The following is an 11,296-nucleotide window of genomic DNA, read 5'->3' as shown; positions in this document are numbered from 1 at the left end:
TAAAATTTTATATATATAATAATATAATTTACATTCATATATTTTTAAAATTTATACATATAAATTAATAAAATTTATTTATTAAAGATAATTTAATATTTATAATAACTAAAATTATTAAAAATTATTGGCACCTAGAATTTTTATATTTTATTTTGAAAAGGGCAAACCTTACACGCTTTGTAATTTTGATATTAAATTTATAGTAGTGTCTTTTAACAATATATGAAATTTAGTGTATTTTTTTTTATCATATGAAGATTACAAATATTACCCTTAGATTTATAAAGTTTAATATTTTAAAAAATTTTAAAACACAAAATTGACTCTCCAATTTGTGAGTTTACACAAATCTAACTTTACGATTTATAAACTTTAATTTTAAAAATTTTAAAATACAAAACCGATTCTTTAATTTATAAACTTTAATTTTTTAAAATTTTTAAAATATAAATGAGAGGATCTTTGGATTTGTGATTACCTTCGTATTAAATTAAAATATACCATTTTTTCATAACGGAAAATAATACAACAATAATTTTTTTATAAAAAAAAAAATCAGCCAACTTTACAATCATTGAAGCTTATTATAGACTAGATAGATAATTAGATAGAAATCAAATATAAAATTGTGCGGTTCTGCTACGTTACCAATAGCATATCTGCCAATTTCTGCCAACTCTTATTTATAATTGTGTTTTATGGGAGTGTGTTTGTGGATGTGTCTAATAAAAATGTCTTTTTTATAACTGTATTTAATAGAAGTGTCTTTATAGATATATTTTATGGATGTATCTCTTTATATATGTATTTAAAATATATTAATTATTAGACACATCTATGAACACACTTTCATGAAACACAAATATAAATAACAGTTGGCAGAAGTTGGCAGATAATATGTTGGTACCCTATACTTTTACTAAAATTGTGTTCCTCAAAGAAGGAGCGCAATGTAGTAGGGCAGTAAAGGCTTGCACAAAAGTAAAAGACAAATTTAAAGTGGAGATACACAACACAACAACCAATTTCTATATCTTTATCCCAGAAAGAGTTTGCCTACAGTTTAGTGGGTCGGGTATGTTTGTCGGTACATGTACAAAACAAGTATAGAGATCTATTTTACTTTTATTTTATTGAGAAAGAAATGTATAATGTGTATGCATACTGTTCTATGTTTTAATTTCTTTTGTGTCAAAGTTAGGATGAGGTATACTTTTCGTTCAAACTGAAAATGACAAGCCAATATCAGAGCAAATGCAAACGCCACCTAACCCAAGCTAAAGATGAGCACTACCAATGCTTATAAAACACTAATATATGCACATGCTGCTAATAATTTTTAATTTTGATCCTTATAGTCAAATCTGATAACTCTATATGCACGAGAGTAATCATTATATACTGCTGTTCCCAACTTTATTGTTAACCAACCAAATAGTATTTCCGTTATGAATTGAGTTAGAAATTTACCAGTGAAAATTACATAACATTAGTAGTCTTTGATTGTTTTTACCTTTATATATTGTCTCAAAAATGGTTTCCTTTGGAGCTTCAGAAAACATGCCTCGTAATCTAAACAAAACATACACTTGTGACAGTGATAGCTACCTTTTTGGAGCAACAATGGGGATGATGTTCTTGAAGAAGCTAAGGTTAGCCACTAGCTATGCCCACTTTAATCGATGGATCTGGCCGCGTCATCATGAGGCACAAGACAAGGTTCATTGAACGTGAAAAAGGCATTATATATATACATTGTCACAACATGCATTCATTCAAACTACTCACCTAATAATGCTTGAACTTGAACTACCTTCCGCTAAAATTACTCCAAATTAAATATTCTCAAGTTCGTTGTAATGAAACACAAATTAGTTAATTAATTAATTAAATAATTGGTTTTATTCTAGAGATTTCAGCTTTGTTGCTTGTTTGTACCTAAATCCGAGTCGGCCACTTCATTATGCAATCAACAACGGGTTTAGGGTTGATTCGGTAAATTTATTTTCAAAAATAATTTATTAAAACTAGTTTTTGAAATATAATTGTTTAAAAGTTGTTGTATTTATATTATATTTAATAAATTAAATTAAAAATAATTTTAATAACTACAAGTAAAACAAATTTTTTTAAAAAATTTATAAATATTATAATATATGTAAAAATAAATTTAAATATTTATTGATCTACAAAAATATATTATACTTTACTTACTCTTTACAAATCTTTATCAAATCATAATAACGTTTTTTTTACTCACGCCGTAACTTAACTTATTATCCTATGAATTTCACTTCATGCATGATATCAGTAGTTCTTTTTTTTTCGATCTTTTATATTACAAGTTCGACCCAAAATAAAAAGAAGAATATAAATAAGCTTGAAAAGTATATATTTGAGAATTCAATAAAACAAATAATAAACTTCAAACTATTAAACATTTCTACGCACATATCCTGTCACAGTCATATTAATTTGGATTACACGCAAATTAATTAATATAAGTAGGATCCATCAAAGCCAGACTCTAACTACCATGAAAACTAGAAAACTCCAAAAAATAAACCAAGGATGACGTTGGTGTTGTTTTAATTTGATTAGGAATATACATTTGACTAATTAATTAATTAATTAATTATTTCACGCTTCTCTCCAAATCGGCAACTTCTAACACCGCTCGCTCCATTTTACGCTGATGGACAACATAAGCCAAACAAACTAGCCCTTTTATTAAAAAGTAGTAGTTTGAAATGTTGTTTTTACTATTAAAAATTTGAATCAGTGACGTTAAACCCCCTGGGGCCCCGTTAATCAATATCGAGGGAGGGCATTACCCTCATCACCACGATTTTGGTTTTAATTGGTGACTTGTGTTCAAATCATGTGAAATTTGAGTTACATTATTAATGTAATAAAATAATATATAGTATAAGCCATTTCAAATTAAACCATTTGACTACTGACTCTCTTATTAATAATCCGTATTGCAATGTACTACTACGTTGCCAGCGTTTAAGTTTCGGTGAACGTAACCAGTGATATTATTATAATATTATAAATATAAACTATACACATGTAACTCGTTTCAACAGAGCCACGGATTAATTGAAGAGCTTCAAGTTAGAAAAGTCAGTAGTTGAATGAAGGGAATTGTCAACACTGATGATATTATCCTTAATTTTAATAAGCTACAATAATAATTACAACTATGTTGAAGCTAAGTTCACATATATAGGAAACCAAATGAAAAAAAAAGTTAGTATTTGATTAGAAACAACAAAAGGAAAAGGTATGATTTATAGATACTTAGCTTGTTTGAACTCAACTTATCATCATCGTCTCGATTCTCCCACTTTTGGTCATCACATAAAAGCTCACACCTAAACATCCACTCGAATCTCATTCCATTGATTGCCGATCAAAGGAATCCCACATTGTCATATAAGGACAAACTAGATATGATTTTCTTAGTGGCCATTTGTCCATTATATATTTGTTTCCTCCTTAAATTTAGAGTTTCAGCCCTTCCGGTAATTATGAGGATACCATTTTTCAACATTCCAATATATAGGGAGAACATCAGCTTTTATATACAGTGGTATAAGTTAAATCTTTACTGAAAAAAAAAAAAACATCAAAGAATTTCTTATACGTAATAGACTACGGTTGAAAGATTTAGGAAGACAATAAAAATATTAAATAATGTGAATAATTGATATATTTGATATTTAATTTAATAGGTATGCAGATAATTATGTTGATTTTTAGTTGAATGGTGGTTATTTTTTTTGATTCGGTTTATTTATGTACAGTTAACTATGACTGGGTTAGGTATACAAATGATTATCCTAATGTTAGAATTTAGGAGATAATTTGGAAGTGGAGTATTTTTTTAGGATCAATTCTAGATCCTATTGTTCACATTATTCATAAAAATTATTGTTTACTTAGCAAAATCAAACAAAAAAATATTTAGAGCACAAGAAAATAATTTTTTTTATCAAATAGATAAGATTTTGAATCTTTTAATAATGACAAAAAAATATTATTTTCATTTTTAATAAATGTCCTTAGAATTTTCTTATAAGTATGTATTTATTAGGATTCACATTTTTAATCGGGACTGCTACACATCTATATAACTATGTAACCAAGTTGGCCCAAGTTTAAATAGAGTCACGCGCATTAATGACTAGTGAAAATACGCGCTCGAAAACCCTTCGTTACTTCGCGCTAATTATAACAAAACGTTACTTCTTCCTCAACATGAAACCGCTCCTTCTCTTCAAATCTCTCTCAAAATCACTCAAACTTCAATCACGTTCTCTATGAAAACCACTATTGGAGAAGAACCGCAAGAAGATTTAGCAAGCAACAACCAAAAACGAACGAAAACAGCAACAGAGATTCGCCTTCCTCCTCCTCCTCATTCTTCTTCTTTTTTGCGTTCCTTCTTCTTCACGTATTTTCTCCTTATCTTTATTCTTTTGTTGTTGTTATTGCTGCTTTATTTTTTTGTCTTTTCCTCTTTCTCTCCCTTGTGAAGAAGCAGTAGAAAGTGAGGAGGAAAAGTTTTAAATTGTGCAGAACAAAAATGAACCGAAATGACCAACTCTACTGAACTGAACATCATTCATATGCTGAATAAAACGTCATAAGCATTTAATTATAAAAAAATACACTATTATAGTAAATTTACTGCCCTTTCCAGCCCTTATTGTAATTTCACATCTGGAGATTTAGACAGTAAATAGCATATACTATGATTGGCTGTTTATAATTAACAATATTTTATTTAACTTGTTTAAAAAGTAAAAAGATACTTACTTCAAATGTATATATGTGAATATTAATCTAAATGTTAATGTTAATATTAATATTTGATTCAAGATGGATTATTTATCTGAGATGTTAATTTATATATCTGTTGGAACTGTTTGGCTGCTGTTTTATTCCAGGTTCTCAGAGATTGCAATCACTGTATTTACCAATACATTACGAACTCGAAAAGAACACAGTGAATCGAAATTAATACACTGGGCTAACTGAAAGTTGGAAACACACTGAACTCCTAAACCCTAAACTCTAAATCCTAAACCTGAATCACTAAACCCTAAACCCTAAACATTAAATCCAGAACCTTGAACACTGAACCCTGAAATCATAAATCCTAAACCCCTAAAACCCTAATCCTAAACCCTAAATCCTGAACCCTTAAACCTTAAACCCTGAACCCTGAACCCTAAACTCTAAACAGTATATTCGTCTAATTATTTTTAGACTCCTTTCTGCATACCGAACCGAACACATGCACATGCTGAATCAACTCTTTAGTAATTACCGAACCGAAAAGCTACTCACATTTACTCACAGTTACTCACAGTGACTCACACTCACAGTTACATATTATCAATTCAATTCAATTCAATTCAGATATAGATCACCTCAATCCATTCAATTCACTTCAAATAAAATTAGCAATTTCATTCAATTGAATTCGATTCAAAATTCAATAATCCAAACATCATCAAATTGATGCGTTTTGGAAGAATTATCCAAATCGCACTCATTCAATTGATTTAAAGTTGATTCATTCATTGTTTTAATTCAGAAGTGCAGATCGAAGAAGAAGATGAATGACGAAGCTAATTACGTTGAAGTCAATTCAGATCCATAATGCAGAGAAGAAAAATGCGAATAAAGGAGAACAATGAATTTAATTAGGTTGAAGAAGAAGAAGGAGAACAGAAAGAACAAGAAGAAGAACGCGAAAAAAATTTACGTTATATGAAAAGATTTACGTTAAGAAAGGTTGATCACGCAAAATAAAGATTACGTTTATACGTTATATGAGGCGCATGTAAAACAAACGAGTGTGTGAATAGAAAAAAATGCATAGAATAAAAAATACTTGGATACCATCCATGTAATTTTTACATAAATGTAAAATTTTTCTATATTTCTAATAAGTAAAAATGTGACTGAATACACATTGTACACTGTATAAATATTCTGCAAACTTGAAGTATTTTTTTTTTGTGATTTTATTTTTGCTCCCGATGAAGTCGTTTGGAATTTGTCTTCACTCCTCGCGTCTATGAGTCGCTCTATGACACATGAGACTTATCAAGGAATGTCCATCTTTTTCATTGTTGATGAAGAAGCAAGAATATAAAGTTCGATAAAGAAATCCACAAACTAATGATCAAATCAAATCTCCTTTTACTTTAAGAAAAACGCACCCTACAAAATAAATGATTATCTATTCACGGGAGCACGCATATGCCACTCGTCATCTCCATAAAATGTCTAATATCATTGTCAACAGTTCTTATATATGAAAAGTAAAATGGTTCTTTATTGTATATATATTATATTTGATATATTATGAATCAGTAATCAGGGTTGACAAGGAGTAAAATTTAGATTTTATATTAACTTTATCTGGTGAATTAAAAATTTCATTAAAATTTTACTCTATTTTATTCGTAAGTTGAGAAATTTTTAATTTTAATTTTATTTGTATTTTAAAATTTTAAACTCTACCCCACTTTATTTTATCTATAGACATATTAAATTTTTTTAAAACAAATATAAAATACAATCATTCTATATTTTATACATATTAATAAAAAAATTAAATTAAAATTAAAATTAAAAATAATAAATTTTAAAAAAAATCTAATAAAACATTATAAACATGTATATTATTATAAATATACAAATGTTCTAAATTATTAAATTAACTAATTAGTTTAATAGTTGCTTATTTATTGTAAATTATTATATGAGAGAGATTGTAGATTCAACTCTTATTTCTTTCACTATACAATAATGCTAGGAACCAAGAGGATTTTAACAAAAAATCAGCTAAATATCGCTGGATGAATCCAAAACTTCTACATAGATGGTACTTATGCTAGGTATTAGGATGTTTCTTTTCTTTATAAATTTGATGGTTCAGAATCTGTTGCCTAATTTATCATATTTTAGATATTTAGAGAGAGAATGAGGGTGAAGAAACGAAAGCTAATTGAATCAATTTTCGTGATTTACGTTGCAATGATACTGAACGTATCTTCTCATAATTTAAATATGGTGAAACATTTAATAACCAATATTTTAAATCATAAATAAATAAAACTAATTATTATATTTATAATTAATTAAGTTATTTTATTTTTGACTAATTTAGAGTTGGATTCATATACCTAATTTTTATAAAATATGTGTTATATATAAAGTAAGATAGAATACACTTTAAACTCATACTCTATCTTACTCACAGACATATTTAGACCCGCAGTAAATTAAACAAAAATATTTAATAACAAAAAAATATTAGCCAAAAACAACTAGACCTAACATTATCCCAAACTGAATAGCCTATTTTATCTAAATAGATTGATTGATCCGAATTAAATATCTACAAATAAAATATGTATCCTCAACCCTATCAGTAATTGCATGGCATCATCTTACGTTTATATATTTTAATTTCTTCTAGTCTTGTTTGTTTAAGATATTTGTCAAGGTAACAAATTAAAAGTAATACCAAGAAAGGATGATAGATAGCAAAGACTCAAAGTTAGAAGCTGAATAATATATATTATTTAATTAGTGTAATGTATTTAATTTTAATGTGTCAATTTTACGGTGTCTACTATATAGGGGTGGCAAAACTCTCTTGAGAGTTTGAAGCGCAAAATTTCTGTAGATATTATCGTAAACAGAAATTTAAATATGGAAAATTTTTTTCGCATGGATGAAAATAAAGCGAGAAATTTTCTTAAAGTAATTTCAGAGATTTTTTTTAGTAACTAGAAATAACATAAAAAAAACCTAAGAAAAAGGTAGAATTTTTCTTTAATAATAATATTTAAATTATTAGGGGCAGTAACCACTTCAAGTATACTTGCTTGTTAAAAGCAGCAGTTTTAGTCATTAAATCAGCCACTCTATTTACTGTACGTTAAATGAGTACTACTGTAACTGTCCAATTACGCTGGAGCATCTCTTTAATTTTGTCAAGTAGATCAAAGTCAGTCCTAATCATGCTGGTTGTATCTCGCGAAACAAGAAGAAACACATCAAGATTATCAGTTTCACATATGACTTCTTTGCACTCGCAATCCCAAGCCATAACAAGCCCTCTCCAAATAGCATGAAGCTCACAACAGAGAACACTAGAAAGAGGCATACTGGAAGAACAATATTTTATCCAAATTTTCATGCTGTCTCTAATAATACACCCAAATTCAGCTAATTGCTCATTTTCAAAAACACTTGCATCGCAGTTCATTTTATAGACATTTATCGGAGGTGGTCCCAGTTATATTACAAAGAGAAAGGAGTAATATATTTTTGGGTGGTAATGATATTGGAGAAATCTCGAACAGCATGTTTAGTCAAGTGAACAATTTTCTCCTTACTCCATGGATCATCTTGGTGGAAGATGTCATTGTTTCTATTTCTTCAAATCCACCAAAAGACCACTGTAAAGAGAAACTTATTTTTGTTGAGGTTAGACCGAATCTAAGACACAAAATTTAAACTAGAATCTGAATAGATCCTCAAATAATACGAATTTATTTAATTATTTTAATATTTTTGTTGTTACTATAAATATTTTAATAATTTTGTCTACCTATATATTTTTTTGTGCTAAGATTTATTTTATTTTTTATATTATGTTGCGTTATTTTATTTTTTTAGACTTGAATGTTAAATTTTAACTAATTTTGTTATTTTATAATTTGGATAATTTGAATGTTATTTGAATGTATTATATATTTTTATTTTTATTTTTTTATTATTTTAAAATGTTTTTTTGTTAAAAATTTTTATAAGATCAATATCTACAAATGAAGAATGGAGATCTCAATGGAACTGCGGAAAAATGGAAAATGGAAAATGAAGATTGGGGCTTAGTTATTTTTCACGGCAGAAAATGGGAGGGTATAAAGAAGATTTTGGAGTTAGAAGTCATTTAAATAAAGATGTTTAAAATAATTTTTTTAAATATTTTTTAGTAATTAAAATTTAATATATATAATCAATTAAATTGTGTTATTTTTGTTAAAATTAGATCATACAAATTAATTTGGTCGAAAAATTGATAAACCAAATCTTGAACCAATCTAAATTAATAATATTTTTATAAAAAATAACTACAATAACCTTATTATAAAAAATAACTAAAATATTTCTGTTGTATATACGTTTTTAAAAACCCTCAATCCTAACTCTATAACGAAAAAAAGAAAAGAATAAGAATTTAGGATTTTTTAAAATTTGTATATAAAATGGAAATGAAGAACCAAAATGAAAAATAAGCACGCTAAGATTATTGCTAGTCCTCGCTCCACTACCACCGAAATAAATCGGTGTCATTCAAGTCATGACGGTTTGAAAAAGTTTTTCAAAAATATTTATAGTTAATTATTCTCCCTTATCTTTGTTTAGGTCTCTAAATTAAATTTTAAAATTATTTTTTATTAAAAAATATTAATTTAAACCGATTCAAAGTATAATTTATCGATTTTTCAATCAAATTAATTTGTTGATCTAATTTTAATGAAAATAACATAGTTCAATCAATTATATATATTAAATTTTAATTACTTAAAAATATTTAAAAAAAAAGACATTTTAAACATCTTTATCATAATAATTTCTTTTGGGATTTAGGGACGGAATGCTTCTCTGTCCATATAATTGACATTCCAATGTTATAAGGAGGGCTTAAATTTTATTTAATTTATCTTTTATAATAAATTTTAAATTTTTAAATTTTATTTTTATATTTTTAAAATTAAATATTAATTTGTAAGTTTTCAGTAACTTACTTTGAGTCACCGTAATAATATGGATGTTGAAAATAATAGGAAAAAAATCCTGCAAGATTGACTTACATAGTTGCATTCCATATATATATGGTTAAAGGAATATGTGGCGTGCAAAGCTTGGGGTTCGGGTCCCCGCGATCCGTGGCACTCTTCTCCGATCCGTCGGCTGGATAAGAAAAAGCATTAGACTGTTCTCGTTTGCCCATGACCTGTCCCTTCTAATTCCCACATAAATTAATCTAATAATTCCAAATCATTTATTCAATTTCAATTTTCCTCTTCTAAACTGTACTTAGTCAAAATATTATATATTTTGTGTGACCATAAAACTCAAACTATGCTTAGCTTGTATGAATCTTTACTCGTCATTCGCCCAAACGCATGCACCCATTTCCCACTATAAATAGAGTTGTCACACTCTCACTTCACTTATTAAGCTTTTATGTCTAGTATCTTCTCTTCCCTTCCCTACTCTATAGTTGTGTTTGAAGAATTAATAACAATTAATAGAGAGCAAGATGGAAGGAGGAATGGTAGAAGCTGATGCATCTGCCTTCAGAGAATGCTTGTCTCTCTCCCATAAGAATCCTTATGTCCTTCGCCTTGCTTTCTCCGCTGGAATTGGTGGCCTTCTCTTTGGTTATGACACTGGTTCGTTTCTCTTCACCAATCTTTTCAATTTCATGCATATATTAACTTAAATAATGCTATTGTTATATGTTAATCAAAACATCCAAGTCAATACTAAACATATATACATGCATGGTAATTAAAGTTAAATTAGAAAAGATTTTTACATCTATATTATAATAAAATTATTTGTTTAAAAATTTAAACCAATTAAAAAAATAATTAAATAATTTAATCTCTAACAAGCGAGCTCTTATTATTAGTTCATTCTCTGTTTTTTTATTTGTAGGGGTGATATCGGGGGCACTTTTATATATAAGAGATGACTTCAAATCAGTGGATAGAGAAACTTGGCTACAGGTAACGTTATCAGCATTGAATAGTGTTTTATATAAGATCTCCAACTCTCTGGAGACGTAAACCAATGATCAAGTGCGTGCATTCTTTTCCCACTGCTTATTCAATCATGCCTCTAAGTGTCACCTAAACTATGGTGCCATTTTTTGTCCCTTTGTCATGCTGGCAAAACAACAATATCCTTTTATTAAAACTCCCCTCTTCTTTGAAAGTGACTATATATTTACAATTGTTTTTCTTCCTTCATTTTTCAAACTGAATTTTGGGGTTGGGTTATAGTCTTTTTTTAATTTCAATACTTTATTTTTTTTTATTCTCAATGGAGTTGAAAAGTGTACAAAATACAAAATTTAATTCATAAGTTTATAAATTATTATTTCAGTTGCGCTAAAAGTTTTATTATGATTTTATCATACATCATCTTTAGCAAATTCTTTTAATTATGTTATTATATTATA

At 27.7% G+C, this 11,296-nt stretch overlaps 1 pseudogene; it reads left to right on the top strand.

Moving 5' to 3' along the window:
- Positions 1 to 10,237: 10,237 nt before the first annotated feature.
- Positions 10,238 to 11,296, top strand: part of LOC107482010 (probable inositol transporter 2) — a 3,517-nt pseudogene continuing 2,458 nt past the window's right edge.

Source organism: Arachis duranensis, chromosome 3 (genome assembly GCF_000817695.3).
Source record: "Arachis duranensis cultivar V14167 chromosome 3, aradu.V14167.gnm2.J7QH, whole genome shotgun sequence".
NCBI classification, from domain to species: Eukaryota; Viridiplantae; Streptophyta; class Magnoliopsida; order Fabales; family Fabaceae; genus Arachis; species Arachis duranensis.
This window is presented reverse-complemented; position numbering and strand designations above follow the sequence as displayed.